The following is a 17,603-nucleotide window of genomic DNA, read 5'->3' as shown; positions in this document are numbered from 1 at the left end:
TGATATAAGATGCCTTGATGATAATAAATCCCTCAAAATAGAGTTTTTATCAATCAAAAATCCCATTGATGGTGATGGTTCCACATCAAGATATAAATTATTTGGTGAGGCGATGCAAATCTAGAATCCTCTGCTAGGTAGCATATAAGATCACCTTCAAAAAAAAATCATCCAGAACAATCCAAGAAGTTTTAAAATTCAAATTTTGGATATGTTATACATGTATGTTTCCGTCATCTATAGAATCAATCATATCATAATTTCGATACTCTCACGTATAATTTTTTTGGTGATATCACGTAAATCTAAAATTGTTGATGCATCAAAACTCAATGTTGATTTTGGGATAACAGCTGAAAGTATCTCAATTGTATTAAATTATGAATTCTAGATATGTTATAGATCTTTGTGTCTACTTTCACAAGAATCAAGCGGTTTGTGATTTCATCCTTCCTACTATAAGATATGAAAGTTTTAGTAAAGACGTGCAAATCTGAAATTTTCAGCATGATAAAATTCAGGGCTAACTTCAAAAAATTATCAAGAATTATATTTAAGGAGTTTAATTCTAAATTTTGAATATGTTGTAGATCTTGAAGTCTAGTTTCTGGAACATCAAACAGATCATGATTTCAATATTCCTACAATGAGATATGAATTTTCTACCACTAACATGCTGTGCTGAAAAAAAGTGACGAAAATAAGAGAAAAGTGGGAGCAAAAAGAAATTACCTCAATATTATTGATGACTTGGAAACCTCAAAATTGATATTGAAAAAGTGGGGTAAATACCTCGTTTTATAGAGTTGTAGGATGGATATTTTCTTCTCCAATATAAATTCAGATTGGAATAATTTTCATCTACAAATTCAAACTGGAGATTGTTTTCTTCTCCAATATAAATTCAGATTGAAATAATTTTCATCTACAAATTCAAACTGGAGATTGTTTCCTTCTCCAATATAAATTCAGATTGGAATAACTTCCATCTCCAAATTCAAATTGGAGATTGTTTCCTTCTCTAATATAAATTCAGATTGGAATAACTTCCATCTCCAAATTCAAATTGGAGATTATTTCCTTCTCCCATACAAATTCAAATTGGAGTTTTTTTTGCTTCTCCAATCTAAGTTCAAATCGGAAGATTTTTTATTCCTGACTAAGTAAGGCAATGAAAAAGTCTTCCAAAATCTATTTGAAATTGGATATCATACCTCACCAATGAGTCTTAAGTGTAGAGATTCATGGAAAAAAATGAGAGAGTTTTGAGAGGCAATATCAATATGATTAGCTTTAATTTTTTGAATGAGGTATTCATAGGTATAAGGATTGTTGAAGCACGAAGGAAACATGCTTGCATAATCATACTTCAAGGCTAGTCTCCAAAATAATAAATGTCTCGACAAGTCTTGAAGTAGGGGACATTTGTGGGCGATGCAATTTTATTAAATTTAAATCCGTACAAAATTTGGATTATATTAAATTCAAAATATATTAGTCCCAAATAAATATTGCGGATTAATATAATTGAATTAATTATTTAAGTTATGGATTTAAATAAGGCCCAATATTTATTGGGTTAGTCCATTAATTTGAGCTACAAATGATGAGCTCACTTTACTAAGCCTAAGATATTGTCATATTCTAGAGGCCCAAATAAGCGCCACGTGTCAAATGACGTGGCATGTCAAGTCAAGTGAAGGAGCCAATAGGGTTGTGCCACATGTCAAACTGATGCAGCAGTCCCATGAAATAAAAGCCCATAAAAGACGTCACATTACTTAAATTTGATTGGTCAAAGAAAGTTCATACTCATCATGACTCTTCCTTTCCTACAACTATAAATAGGGCTCATAATTTAGAAAGTCTAACAAGTAGCAAGAGGAAGCTCGTGGATAAAACGCCGCAATTTCTCTAAAAAGCTCAAGCATTCAAATAGGACCAAATACTCAAATCAACAAATTAAGTTCAAATCCAAGATCAAGCTTCAAGCCCTTGAATTTATATTTGAAAAGGCGAATAACACTCGCATTGAAATCATTGTTGCAATATAATTCTTGTCTCGATTATTTATTTTTCGGCCTAAATTTTATTTTCCAACACAGATGATTTCCTAAGTTCTCTTCATGCGAGGACCGTATTCTCCTTGTTCTTGCCTCCCCTTCTTCCTTTTGTGAGAATGGTGGTGGCCGGCCTCACAGCTCTGAGCCCCTGTTTATTTGATTTGATACACTGACTGATTTTTTTAAAAAAAATATCTTTCATCGTTTGCTATTCTGTTAGACTCCCTCCTTATCTCTGTTTTTAACCCCTAACCCTCTCCTTTGGAGGGGATAAAGAAACATAATTCACCCGCCTTGGGGGTATAGAGGCAGTTCTCAAATTCCTTATGCCCGAGTTGGGTTATGACGTTTTGTTTACATGGGAAAAAGGGAAGTAGTATCAGATTCTCTTCCACTTGTTTCTTTTTCTTGAACAGCTCGCCATTTAATTTAGTTCGCGATGCGTTTTGTTTTCCACATGTTCATCTTTATCTGAAATAGGTGCGCTGCCGCTGATGGCTCTTTTTACCTTTTTTGTGTTGAAGTTGGAAGGATAAAGGGTCTGTGCTTGGGAAAAGAGTGTTTGCATTGGTGGACTAATGGTAAGACATTTGTTCAATTATCCAGTTTTTATTTTGTTTGGAGAAAGTGTATTTCAGTTGTTTTGCCTTGTGAAGTTAAATTTGAAGCAATTTTTTTTTTGTGTTATCCTGCTCAAGGTGCCTTTCGTTACCTGGCATTTACAAGGGGTTTCTTCTACTGAAGCGTTCTTTTCCGTAGTTTGTTAAGTATCATTTATGCTGCAGGAATACTTCTCTGACCTTTCTTTTATTATTGCCGGAACTTTGTTGTAGGTTGATGTTGTGCAATTTAACGTGTACTAGCTTTGTACTTCAGCCACGTGCATCTGCTACAGTGTGATGGACTACATCAATTTCCTATCTACATTTCTCAGACATTTCTTTCGACATTGCCGGAACTTTGTTTAGGTTGGATCTTATTGTTCAATTTATACTTGTACTAGCTTTGGTGTAGGGCAACTGGTACAGTGTGGACATGTAAAAATTAATTTTTGTGATCAACTGCCCTATACCCCACTCCTTTTCTTTCTGCAACCCTATCGTAAACTCTCAAGATTTCACCCCAATAACCAGCAAGTAATATCACCCTAAAACGTAGGAAATGAAACACCTAGATCAGAATAGTGGAATGGAAGGCAGTAAAAGAATGAAATACTCCTTTCTTTTCCAATCGCCTCGCGAAGACAGATGCTCGAAAAGGTTCTCGAGATTCTCAATTGCGCTTTTTAGTGGGGAGAAATAGTGTGACCAAGCCGAGCCACTAGTAGAGTAAGCTCTTCCCATGTGTTAAGTTGAATATAAATAATTGAATGGAGCTTCAACCACAAAGATCAACCTGCGCCTTTGAGTTGAAGCCACCGGCAATGCAGAATGAAGTAATCCACAACCAGCAAGTTTTCCGAAAGCGACATAAACCCTATAATGTAGGAAGAGTAGCAAGAATTTGTGCTGTAATCATGACTCACATGAATTAATTTCTTTTTTGTTTCCAGCAACTCAAGCAAGCAACCATATTATTGATGAGGTTTTCTTCTAGTACAAGAGGGATAAAATACTAGGAAAATTTTCTTTTAGTACACGTATGCATAGTTACATTTGCAACTCTAACCCAACTGTGTCATAGATGCGCAGATACACATATAACTCTTTAGCATACAATTGTGCCAACTCGTCTGCTTGATTCTTGAACCATTTATGAGTGGTATAAAGACCAACGAGATGAGATCCCGTCACTGTATGTACAAATGAACATTGATGTTGCATTTATATATAGATTAGATCTCATTCAGAGATTTATAATTCCGCCATCATCCACAACAGAAGCATCATCCTTGAATTCCAGAAATGTTCATATACCAAGTACTGATAAAAGGTAACTTCCGTTTATGAGAGATAATAGGTTAAAAATAAGGGGAGTGTATTTGTTGTGCAATCCGCTAGGAAAGTAACATCTTCTTTGTCATGTATTCCAAGCTTCTACCTCGTGGAAAATTAATTAAGATATCTTTGGAGGAAAAATGGGTGGAATTTCGTCATGAAAATCTGCCATATTTTACTACGGACACACGGAAATGTCATGTGTTCTCAGTGAGGAAGATATGCGAAAAGGTACTACCAAAAGAGGTCAGTTTGGTGCTTCGATTAGGGCCGAAAATCATGGTTTTGCTGTTGAAAACTCAAACCACCAAGGTAATCACAATGGATGATTCCCTGTCTTCACGAATGGTAAATGGAAAAATTAAAGATCACGGAGTGTGCGGAAGGTGTACTGGATCTAACGAATGAATGAATGAATAATGAATCCTCCCTCCTTTAAGCCACATGAGATCTTCAGTAAACTAAAGAATGGAAATCTGGTCGAGGGAGATGATTTGGATGAGCAGAGAACTAATGCTACTGTTCAGGGGAAAAGTCGTGGAATTGGAAATGAGAAGAACATGTAGTCGAACCTCTGGTTTGTGGACATCACGAGGAAGGCCGGAAGGAAATATATACTTCGTTGAATCAGAATGCCGACAAAATGCAAGTTGACAAGACGATGCAAGTGAATGTACTGATTTCTAAAAATTCACCGCAGCTTGTTGCAATGGATGAATCTGTTTTTGCGGGTACAATAGGAGGTACGGAAGCAAGAGAGTATTCTACATAACCAAAGATGGGCCTGGCCGGTTACACCTTTGATCAAGACAATATCAACAGATGTTATAACAAAACAAAAGGAGGCAGATCTTCAACGAGCAGAAGAGTTGCTGCTGATCACATGGAGCTGAAGGCGGCCAAACATTCACAAGCAAAAACAACTGCTACTGTCCAAATGGAGCATCGCAGGTCAGCGAACAGGGATAACTCACATAAGCAGGTATATTCTATCCCCTGCGAAATTTGTAAGGCTACACCATCTCTAATATTGGCTAAAGAAGTAGCTTCTGATGTATGCTTACCTTTTCAATGCATATACCCTGCTCCTATCTTCCTATCTCTCTAGGCGTTGACAAAATTAATTTATGCAGATGAACGAACTTGATGGATATCTTCCTTCAAATCTAGAAGACTTGTTGCACAAGAATGTTGATAATGTAACTGGTGTAAAGTTGGTGGGAAGGAACTTGGATTCTAAACCTCTCCCCAATCCCCATTAGTGACAAACCTTCTGTGGCATCAACTGATATTCAAGAAACAGAGGTAATTTCAGTTTGATTCATTTCATTTTGTTGCTCAAGTATCAGTTTTTTGTCTTCTTTTATTTGGGCTGATATTGAATGAAAACCTTTTGTAGTTTTTATCAAGAAACTACATAAAATTGAGTATAATTTTTTCCATCGTTTTAGCCTCATGAAGCTGAGTTGGTCGAGGCAAAAAAGCAAATCAAAATGCAAACGTCATGTTTTATCTAAGCACACTCCGTTTTTCATATCAACCATCAGCAGGCGATTCCACCGTCACTGTTATATAATAAGAATCAAGTGTCACCAGATTAGTGACAATGTCATTGAAGCAGACAGGTGTCTTAAGTTCCATTGCACGAAAACATGAAAAAAAAAAAAACACAAACGCTCGCGACTACTGAATGGGTATCAATTTGCTTCACGATTTATTGCTACATCTACCTTTCCTGTTAATCTACATAACTCGATGTAATTATGAAATTACTGATCGGAAGTCCAATGAATTATATGCAGGATGTTGGCAACTCCTGATGATTTTGGTCTTGATGCCATGGGTGCTGGAGATGATCGTGAGATACGAAGTCTAAACAAACTTTCTAGACTTGTAACTCCTCAAGTAGTGAGACCCAAGGTGTGGATCACATATGCTTTAATTTTATCTTCATTTGGTTGGTTTTCATGCAAATAAAATCATGTCTTCTATATGGGTGTATGCGCCTGCACTTGAAGACAACTATGTTTCTACTGTTTGATGCCACAGCTCTCTTTCATGAACCAAGTGGGAGAATAGATCTGAATGGCCTTTGGTGTGAAACTCTTGTCAAGGTGAGAATAGGTGTGAATGGTCTTTGGTGTGAAACTCCTGTCAAGGTATTGCATTTTAATTACGTAGTAGTCGTAAGTGATTATATTAGGAGTTAAGAAGAGTATGTTGATTCTTTAATTTGTGTATTGTTAAATCCAAATGACATTCAGAGTCTGCTTGCTTCACAGAGTAACTTTTTCTATTTTTTGGTTGTTAAGATCCAAGATTGAGAAAGGAATCAATTTATTTCTTCGGTTAATTTTACTTCGGTGGAACTAATACAGATCTAATATCCATTTTTGCTTGATTTTTACAATTATTGAATAATCTTTGATTTGATATTATAACTTATACCTCACACCAAACGATCCATTAGAGTTGAGTGATTCATGAACCAAGTGGGGGGAATAGGTATGAATGGTCTTTGCTGTGAAGCTTCTACCAAGGTGTTGTCTTTTAATTATGTAGTACTCGTGAGTAATTATATTAGGAGTTAAAAAGAGTATGTTGATTCCTAAATTTGTGTATTGGCAAATCCAAATGATATTCAGAGTCTGCTTCATAGAATAACTTTTCTATTTTTTCCTTGATAGAGAAAACAACTAACAATAACATATTCAATATAATTTGACAAATGGATGTGAGAAGGATAGAGTATCTTTATTAAAAATGTCTGAATATTCTATTTTTCAATTTGTTAGCCCTAAATTTTTCTCTAGCTCTTTGATGTATGTATGCTCATTGTTATGGTATGCAACCTTGTTACTTTCGATACATATGAAAAGGAGAGGCTTGTTGAAGTTGTTTTGAAGAAAAGAAAACCTCCCACATCGGAAATTTACTTTGGTTGAGGGGAGGTTGAGAATTATAAATAAACCTCCACCTCCTTTATTGTTGATACACACAAAAATATTTTTTTCCTTATTTACTATTAAAGAGGTTTAGAGATAATTCTCTTGGAGATCTCTTTGAGAATAGTATTTTAGAAAGTGAAGGTGTGTGAGAAAAATATTGTGTATTGTATGGTGTAATAATTTTCATATAGTGAATATTTTTCTAGGAGGCCCGTGGTTTTGTGTTGTTATTCTCTTTAATTACTCTGTTATTTTCTGCTTGAAAGTGGTCCGAAAGGGGCGGAAAAAATAGTCCATTTTTTCCAACAAGTGGTATCAGAGCTTTCGGTGTGGAATAATTCTTTTGAAATTTTAGTATGCTCTGTGGTTGCAGTTTTGTCTGATCTTCCACATCAAAAAAAATTTCTGATTATTGTTCTCAAGCAGAAGTTTCGTCCCGTGGAGTAGCAAGTGGAGTCTGATTCCGGTGGAGTTTGCTATTCTGGTGGAGTTACTTTGGGGTACTTGTATATTTAGTAATAGTGGGAATAAGTACAATCTAAAGAGGTTCTGGCTAAGGAAAGACTTGGTACTTAAGTGTATCCCTTGTGATCCACCTCTCTTTCCTGGAAACTAATTTAGTGGGTACTTTACATTACTATTGTCCATTTATTAGTACTGATAAACAAGATGGGGACAAAATTTGAGATTGAGAAATTTGATGGGAGAATTAATTTTGACTTGTGGCAAGTACAAGTCAAGGATGTGTTAATCCAATCTGGATTATACAAGGCATTGAAAGAGAGACCAACTAGCGAAAAAGGTGATAAAGATTCAGAAAAATCTCAAAGTAGTAAAGACTCGGAAAAATTCAGAATTAGTGATGAAGAATGGGAAGAGCTAGACATGAAAGCGGCAAGTCCAATTCGCTTGTTTTTAGCTAAAAATGTTCTTGCTAATGTGATTGGATTGTCTACAACAAAGGAGTTGTGGGAGAAACTTGAAGAATTGTACCAAACCAAAAGCTTGAAGAATTGTACCAAATCAAAAGTATTTCAAATAGGTTATATTTGAAGGAGCAATTTCATAAATTGCAAATGGCTGAAGATACAACTATTTTTGATCATCTAAGTGTCTTGAATGGGATTGTTTCTGAATTGGAATCTATTGGAGTGAAAATTGATGATGAAGACAAGGCACTTCGACTCATCTGGTCTCTTCCATCTTCCTACAAGCACATGCAACCCATTTCAATGTACGGGAAGGAAACTATGATTTTCTCAAAAGTTACAAGCAAATTGATTTCTGAGGAAAAAAGATTGAAGAATGGAGATGAAAAATCTCTAGAAGATTCAGCTCTTGTTGTTAAAGAAAAATGGAAGCAAAGCTCTAAGAAGAAGGTCATCTGCTAAAATTGTAAATAATCGGGACATGTTAAAAATAATTGTCCAAATAATGGGGCTAGTTCGGCTGGAAACTCCAAAGAAAATGCTGTCAATGTTGTCTCCCTAGAACAGTGGGATGATATTTCTTTGTAAGAAAGATGAAAATCCTCATGGCATGAATGCTACCTTTAGAATTGCCATGAAAGAGGATGTTTAATTGGTAGCTGGTCCACAAGTTTACACATGGACATTGGTTGATAGATAATGCAAGGTGTGTGGTGGAAAGGATGCCGATGGCTAATGAACTCTCAAAGAAATCAACAAGAGAGTTGCACCATAAGTTATTAGCAAGTTTTTCGACATGTGCCGAAAATGAAATTCTTTAAATTAGGAAGTGATTTCAAGTGAAAATTCTTGGATTGGTTTTTCAATCTGAGTGGATGTACTCTTTATGGTGGGGGTATGATAATTCTTGAATTTAGAATGATGATTATCAGTAGCAGACAATGTGAAAGTTGCAGTTACACATGGTTGGCCAAGTTTAGAGTCAGGTGGAGAACTGATTTTGTTATGTGTAGCTGGACAACTATAAAGGGCCAACGGATTGCATTTTCTTCTCTTCAAAAGGTGGAGATTTGTTGAAGTTATTTTGAAGAAAAGAAAACCTCCCACATCGGAAATTTACTTTGATTGGGAGGAGGTTGAGAATTATAAATAAACCTCCACCTCCTTCATTGTTGATACACACAAAAATATTCTTTTCTTTGTTTACTTTGAGAATAGTATTTTAGGAAGTGAGGGTGTGTGAGAAAAATATTGCGTATTGTATGGTGTAATAATTTTCATATAGTAAATATTTTTCTGGGAGGCCCGTGGTTTTTCTCCAATTGGGGAGTTTTCCACGTTAAGTCTTTGTGTTGTTATTCTCTTTAATTTCTTTATTATTTTCTGCTTAAAAGCGGTCCGGAAGAGGCGGGAAAAATAGTTCATTTTTTCCAACAAAGCTAATGTACTTCAACAATCCAATGTGACCAGTTTATCATTTGCTCCATTAGTATTTCTTTTCCCACTTCTCATAATAGTTGATCTTTCTAAACTTAAAAACATTTAGGACTTGTTTAGCCATGAGAATTTCACTTTTTCAGCATCTTTTATTGCTTGTTACACATTAGAATTTTCTTATTATTTTTTAGTATGAGTTGAGCATCAGTCTGAGACAGTCTATCTACCTTCAAGGATAGAGGTAAGGTCTGTGTACACTAGTGAGATTGCATCGACTTTGTTGTTATTGATGGTTCTTTTTCTTGTCCTAATTTGCCTCTTATCTTATTTTATTGGGCAGAATTAATACTTCAACTTTTTTCATACAGTAACCTAAGTTATCTTTAGCTTGCATTTCCTTTTAGTAGTGTTAACTGTTAAGCTAATATGTTGAGATATTTCCAAAAAAGTTGGATGAACACATGAAATGATGAAATCATTCTTTTCTTGCTGGTGTTTTAACGCTTTACACAATCTTAGTGATTTTGTAGAATCAATCGTATGTCAAATTTTAACAGAGAAGTTCTGCAAATTTTGAAGATATGCAGTTGCGCGGAAAGGAGGCAAGTACCTTGTCACAGTTGTGAGCTTCACATGTTTTTTTCTTTGTTCTTTAGCTATTGAAGTTTTAACAACAATGCACGATGATGATTTAAGTTTTAACGACAATGCATGACGATGTTTGGGTCAACTTGAGCTCACACAGAAACAATTCAGAATTCTCAGCACAAATACTTAACTATTGTATAATGATTGTTAGCCAAACTACAACTGGTTTCTATTGTTTTAGGTTATGCTAGCAAAACCTCAATCTATATGTTGGTTTGCAAACGGAGGTAATAGCGAGGTTGATATGGACATAAATTCAACTTACAAGGTGACTGCTATAATCCCCAGAGTTTTGTATGACTTGACGTGACCAATTGTGAATAGTGGAACTACCAAGGGCTACATTATAATTTTGATCAACATTAATGGCATTTACCAATTTGCTATTCTGAAAATTTCCTTCAAATATCACTTTGTTTCAACTATTCTTTAGATCCGAATGAATGATTGTCATTAATTTCAGCAGTAAGTATGTACACCCAATCAATTATCTTCAATCACTTTTAGATCAATAAAAAAATAATAGTTAGGAAAATATAATTTAATGAAAAACTCAAATGGCATATTCGAATTTGAAATGTTGGGCTCGTGCATAGCACGGGCATGTTTATCTAGTTGGGAAACAAAGAATAAAAGTAGTATTATTTTTTTTGTTTTATTTGAAATTTATTGAAATTGAAATTAGAATTATGTTTGGTTATATTTTTTTGCAAAACAACACTTAGAATAATAAATAGAAAAAATTAAATAAACTAGCAACCTTAAGATATTAATTACAAGAAATAACAATAGTTTGATAAAATTACAACTAATAACAAAACTAGCAATATTTTACCCTTTTTTCTTAAAAGCACGAGAAATCTACTCTCTTATTTTCAATTCCCTATTTTTACTCTACGTTACCTATTTCACTTCCCCCAAATTTTCTTTTTTTTTTTTCAAATTCTCTCAAATTCCGCATGAAATTCCACATCTTGATAAAGATCATCTCCACTTTTTAAGGTAAGTTTTTATTTAGTTAATGCATGTTATTTTTTTCTATTTAATTTCTGTTAAGGTGTTTTAGTGTCGCCATTTTTTCAAAATTAATTTGCGAAACTCGTCTTTTTGGGTTTATTTTTTTCTGTTGAAATTGTACGATTTAATGTATAATGGCTCAACATGTAAATCATAGTAGTTCAGTTAGAGAAAATCAATTGAAGAATTTAGTTTTCGATGAACGACCATCGTTTAGTCTTGGTTTAACACAAGACGAAGATTTTAACTTGGGTTTTACTAATATTCTGTCTAACGAAGGTGTTATCGTTGAAGAGTTGAGATCGAAGCATTGTAACAATCCCGAAAATATTGTGGAGCATTGACAAAATCTTCATCCCCAAAATTCATAAAATTTCAAAAATCAGTGAAAAGGAGAAAATCGAATAAAAAAGGAGAATGTAGTAAAATTGCAAGTCCCGTTGCATCAGATTATGAATCTGAACAAGAAAAAGTGGAGGAGGTATGGTACTAAAATTTGTGTAAGATATTTGTATTTATCAATGGCAAAGTTTTTATATATATATTTTTATATAGAAGTGTATTATGTATTCTGAAAATACATTTGTTATATAATTTGTATATGTGTTGTTATACTCTGTTCTTGTAAATTAATTGTACAATTCATGTATTCACAAAATACATATGTGTTTGTTAAAATATAATTCTAATATGTATTCTGAAAATACATTCAGTTTAGATATGTGTTTTTATGTTTACCTCTAAGAATTTTATTCAATGTTAAGTTGCATTTGGTAGTCATTACATTTTGAATGTGATGTGTAGTTCTCGTTTGTTGAAATGTATTTTTTACATACATCAGGTGACGATAATTTTGTATTTTGATGTGTTGATAACTTAGATATTGACTAGTAATGTAACTTTTAAGATGTATTTTCTTAAATACATATGCTGCACTGTTTAGACATGTAATTGTATTTTTATGTTGTATAGATGTTGCATTCTCAAAATATACATGGCAAGAGTAATTCATGTGTATGTTTCAACTGTTGACGGTGTTCCAACTATTGATTTTGATCCAGATCTTCGCACGAGATATACTTTAATGTTGTGGCATTATGGTTCGAGGAAAGAAGAAGAGAAGGCACAAAGTGATGATGAAGCACCCATGAGGCATCTTAGGGATATTGGGATAACAGAAGATATTGAAGTGCATGATATTTGAAGATTATTTTGAATTTGTTGTATTTTACAATAATGAACTTTAGGTAGACTAAGATTTAGTTGAATATTAGGTTTCACATTTCACTTTAATGTTGAAAATTGATATCTTAATATTTTCTTTGTTGTAATTGTTAGATTTTTGATGTTTAAATTTCTAAAATACAGTTGTTCGTGCTTAGTTTATGCTACTGTTATGCATATTTTGGTATGAATATGTGCTTTCTAGTTTTGAATATAATTTTCAGCATTGAATATGTATGTTTCAGTCATTATATGTATTTTTCAGTTATGCATTTGTATTTTTCATTTTATGCATATGTATTTTTGAGTAATGCATATGTATTGTGAACAATGTATGCGCTTTTTTTCAATTCTGCACATATACTTCTGAATAATACATAATTATTGTATAGTTTTACATAAGTCTATATATTTTTAAGATGCGTATATATTTATGATTAATACATAAGTATTTTACCTGAAATGTGTGTGTGTATATATATATATATATATTTGTCTGAATATATACTTTTTTGGTCATGCATATGTATGTGTATTTGTCCAGTTTAATACATATATATTTTACCACGTAAGCATATGTATTTATGAATTATTCATAAATTTTTTTCATATATGTATATATATCTATGAATAATGCATATTAATGTATGATTAATGTATATGTTTTTTAAAAAAAAAATGTATATAAAGTTTTAGTTATGTAATTGATAAGTAATTATATGTATTCTTAATTAATTTTATTTATTACATAAATGTATGTTAACTTATTCTTATTTTTGATAGATTGGCATAGGTTTTTATTAGATTCTCATATGTATTTTTTTTAGATTAAAAATTTGACTTGTGTAACGCACAGTTCATTAAATATAAATAAATGATGTTACAGGTCTTGTACACTATATTCTTAATGATAGCATTTGCAACAATTTAACTACAAAAAGTTCAATAACATTAAAAAAATTATCAAAATTTAGAATCATATAATAATCAGTGAAAAAATGAAGTAATTATTTTTTGACTTAATACATCAATAAACTTATCATTTATTATATTTTCTACATGAACGTCTATTATGAATGAACTACAATAATTTTTGTTTTTTATTCGAACATATCTATTCTCTATTTTTTACGATTCTTCTTTGCATGTCTCCTAGGGGGTCGCTTGTATTTTGAGGGCAAAACTATCTCTTCCAATATCTCCTGTGTAATTATCCACTCATTTTGTATGGTAGAGGATAAATGGGAAGATCATACATTCTTAACACAATTTTTAGCTTGTATAGATAATAGCAATATGGTCCCTTTTGAAAACTCTTGCTATCAAGTACTGCACAAACATGCACACACAGTATCTCGTCCAATTGGAATGCATGGCAAGAACATTTTTTTCCTTAAGACAAACAATAAAATGTTTATCCATGTCGTGGATTGTATAGACATACTTTGAGGCCGGTATAACCTGAAATTATTAATACAAGAATAATTTCAAAAAATAATTGACAATTCAAATCATTCTAGTTTATCAAATGTATTTATTCTGAAGCAACATATGTATATTTATGATATGCATATGTATTTTCATTACAACATATAAATTACTGCATATGTATAATATAAATACATATACCTGAAAACATTTGAAACAGACAGCGAACACATAAATAGACTGCATATGCATATTATAAATACATATAACTGTTAAAATATATAAAGTCAAATACATATAGCTGTTAAAATACGTACTTTAAAAATAACTATTTCGTATATACAAAAATGCAAAACGAATTCCAACAAACATGAACATTTTTTTAATACTAGTTATCATCGACTAAAATTCAAATTTATCGTATAACAATTGTATCTCAAATTTCAAATTAAATAACGACATGAATAACTTTAAATTTGAAAGAAATAATTCGTTCAAACCATTTTTTTGAGAACTGATAGAATTCATGTACAATATCAAATTTTGGAATTCTACGACTATTACGCCATTTTGTTGCAAATTTTTCAACAATTCTCGCGATATTTTTTTTATGAAATTCACAAAATAATCAAGTTTTTTTAATCGATACTTGTAATTGGAGAGTTGTATTTTCAATATTTTCTTCAAAATTTTAGAAGATCATCAAAAATATTGAAAGCACTTTGTTTTTTGAATTAGCTTTGATTTGCTGTTTATGAAAATTGTTGTTTGAATTTGAATTATATTGATGTAAATTAACGGCTGAGGTAAAAATAAAAGAGTCATATAAGGTAAAGAAATATGTTTAATTAAATGTGGCATAAATCAAGGAATGGTTTAATTCCTTATTTAACTCTAACTGATTAGATTTACTTTTTTTAATTTGAATCTGTATTTTGAATTTTGATTTTAGTTTCTGATTATTGAAAATATTTTTAAAATTTGAATTAATTGTTGTAATTTAACATTGATGTAAAAAAAGAGTTTTAAAAGGTAAGGGAATCTGTCAATTAATTGTGCCATAAATTATGAAATAGTTTTTTCCATTTTAAACTGAAACTGATTTGCGTTATATTAGGAACATAATATTTTGTTGTATATGTATTTAACTAGCAACAATTTACTCAAATACAAAATACATATTGCTACTTTTTGTAATTTTTAAACTGTTGCTAGAAAAGTTACAATTAAGACTCTATAGTTGCTCTTTTTGAAAATTTTCTTAATAAATAAGCTATTCTAAATAAACTAGATATCGACGGCCCGTGCTAGCACGGGCCCAATATATGTTATTTTTTAATCTCAATTTATGTGGTATAAATAGAATTTTGATAATCAATCAAAATAATGATTAAAATTTTTAATTATCATAATTTATAATACTTTTTCATCTATTCAATTTAAGTGACATTAATATACTTTATAGAGTCAGCCAAATATTTTATATCTTTTAAATTTCTTAAGCTGCTAAGTATGTGATTTATAATTTTTTTTACATAATTGTTCAATAAAATATGAATACTGTCTTTGTCCTAATTTATTTGGCACAGATAAAATATAATATATATAATTCTTAATTTTTGGGATTTACAATAATTTTTATCTCATTTTCAAATAATAGATGTTGTTTTATGTATTTCTCTGTTCCATTTCAATATATGTGCACTAATATGATTTCAATAGTCAACTAAATTTTTTATATTGACATATCATTTTTTGTCTATTTTATCTTTTTTTATGAAATATTATTAATTTTGTAATGCTTAAATGACCATAATAATTAATCAGGAATGATATAGTAAAATCAGGATTGAAGCAGTGAAATCAACATATCTTAAATGACTTATAATAACTAATTAAAAGTGATATAGTAAAATTATTATAAAAAAAAATTGTGAAAAAAATTTAAGTGGTTTCATCTAAGATGTCAAGTTAATTTAATACATCAAGAGTTAATTTAACATTTTGTGTGTATTTTATCTTTTTTATTAAATATTATTACTTTTTAATATTTAGATAACTTATAATAATTAATTAGGGGTGACATATTAAAATTAAGATTGAAGCAGTTGAAGCAGACATATCAAAAATGTTTATTTTACTTTTTTTTTATTAAATGCTATTAATTTTCTAATATGTAATGACTTATAATAATTAATTAGGGTATTTTAAGTTGTTAATTATTGTGATGTATGATACTTTAAATTTTATTTTTTTTTATAACATGTGTTTCTCTTGTCGTTTCAATTTACATGACTGATAAAATTTAAAAAGTCAACCAAACTTTTAATATAATTTTTAGATTGTTATTGTTTTTAAATATTTTAAGTTGTTAATCATTGTAATTTATAATACTTTTACATAATTTTTAGATTATATGCGCTACTACATCTATTTCAATTCATATGACACAGATGAAATTTAGAGAGTTAATCAAATCTTTTATATATAATTTTTACATATTTTGAATTGTTAATTATTTTGATTTAAAGTACTTTCTACTAATTTTTAAATTATATGTCACTCTTTCTAAAGTTATTAATTATCAAAATTTATGATATTTTTTATGTTATTTTAAACAATATATGTTACTTATTCTGTCTCAATTTATGCGACATTGATAGAATTTTAAAAGTCAACAAATTTTTTTGTATATCCTTCAAATATTTTAAGCGGTTCATATAGTATGTGTTACACTTTTTGTCTCAATTTATGTGGCACAAATAAATTTTTAAAAGCCAACAAAAATATGATATCATAAGTTATTAGTTATTGTGGTATGTTATTTTTTTTATCTCAATTTATATGATATAAATATAATTTTGGGAGCTAACAAAATTTGTATATATTTCTTAGATATTTTAAATAAATGCACAATATATTAATATTTTAATTAAATATTGTAGCAACGGAAAGAGGATGAATCGTTGACTTTTTTTTTAAGAGTAAAAAGTTTAATTTATTTGTTTTTCACTTAATTTTATAGTATATTATTCTTCAATTTTTTTCTAAAAAAATATATTCTTTTATGTTTTAAAATAATTACAATTTAAAGATTTTATTTTATGAAGATCCTATGCATTAAAACTTATAGTGTGGACTCAAATATGCTAATACAAACTTTTTTCTTCCAAGTAAAATTCTCTAATATATGAAAGAGTGAAAAAATTACATATTAATATTTAGTCAACCTATATCATATAAATTTAAATGAAAAAAAAAGTATACATGTATTTTAAAATATTATGAATAATATTTATAGTTAAACACCTATAAATATTCGAGACAACTCTTCTAATATATAATAATATAAAATGTATAGTTTTTCTATATTATAGAAGAGTTGGTTTGATCATGGAATGGAAATGACATAACAAATTTATCTAGGGGCAATTTGGTCATTACAATAAATTATAAGCTCAATTCAATTATTTTTTGTGCTTTGACTTTGGAACTTCATCAAAAGTTTGAATAAAAACTCATTATTTTCTCTTTAATTACAAGCAATCCCATTGAAGAAATTTACCATAATGTCATCACACATATTTCCACACATGTGGGCCCTCTATCTTCCATTTATTTTCAATCTTATTTATCTTTTTATTTTTATGTATAAAATTATTTCAAATATATTTAAGTAAATTGATTAGTAGGATGATAATTTATTGTAAAAATTAATTATAATTGATGCAATTAAATAAATTTTATTATTTATTTAATTTCATATCAAACATATAATTTACATTTAAATTCACAAAGTGAAGTTTGGAGTGGTAGTAATGCAGTTTCCGATAAACCCCAAGCTCAATTGTTGTAGCTCTAAAGATTTGGTGAAGCCTAGCATTTATCTATATTGAAGCCAACTATGAACCTTTTGAGACAATCAACATGCCATCAAGATCGAAACTAATAACTTGATATTCCATGAATGCA

This window comes from Capsicum annuum, chromosome 8 (genome assembly GCF_002878395.1).
Source record: "Capsicum annuum cultivar UCD-10X-F1 chromosome 8, UCD10Xv1.1, whole genome shotgun sequence".
NCBI classification, from domain to species: domain Eukaryota; kingdom Viridiplantae; phylum Streptophyta; class Magnoliopsida; order Solanales; family Solanaceae; genus Capsicum; species Capsicum annuum.
This window is presented reverse-complemented; position numbering follows the sequence as displayed.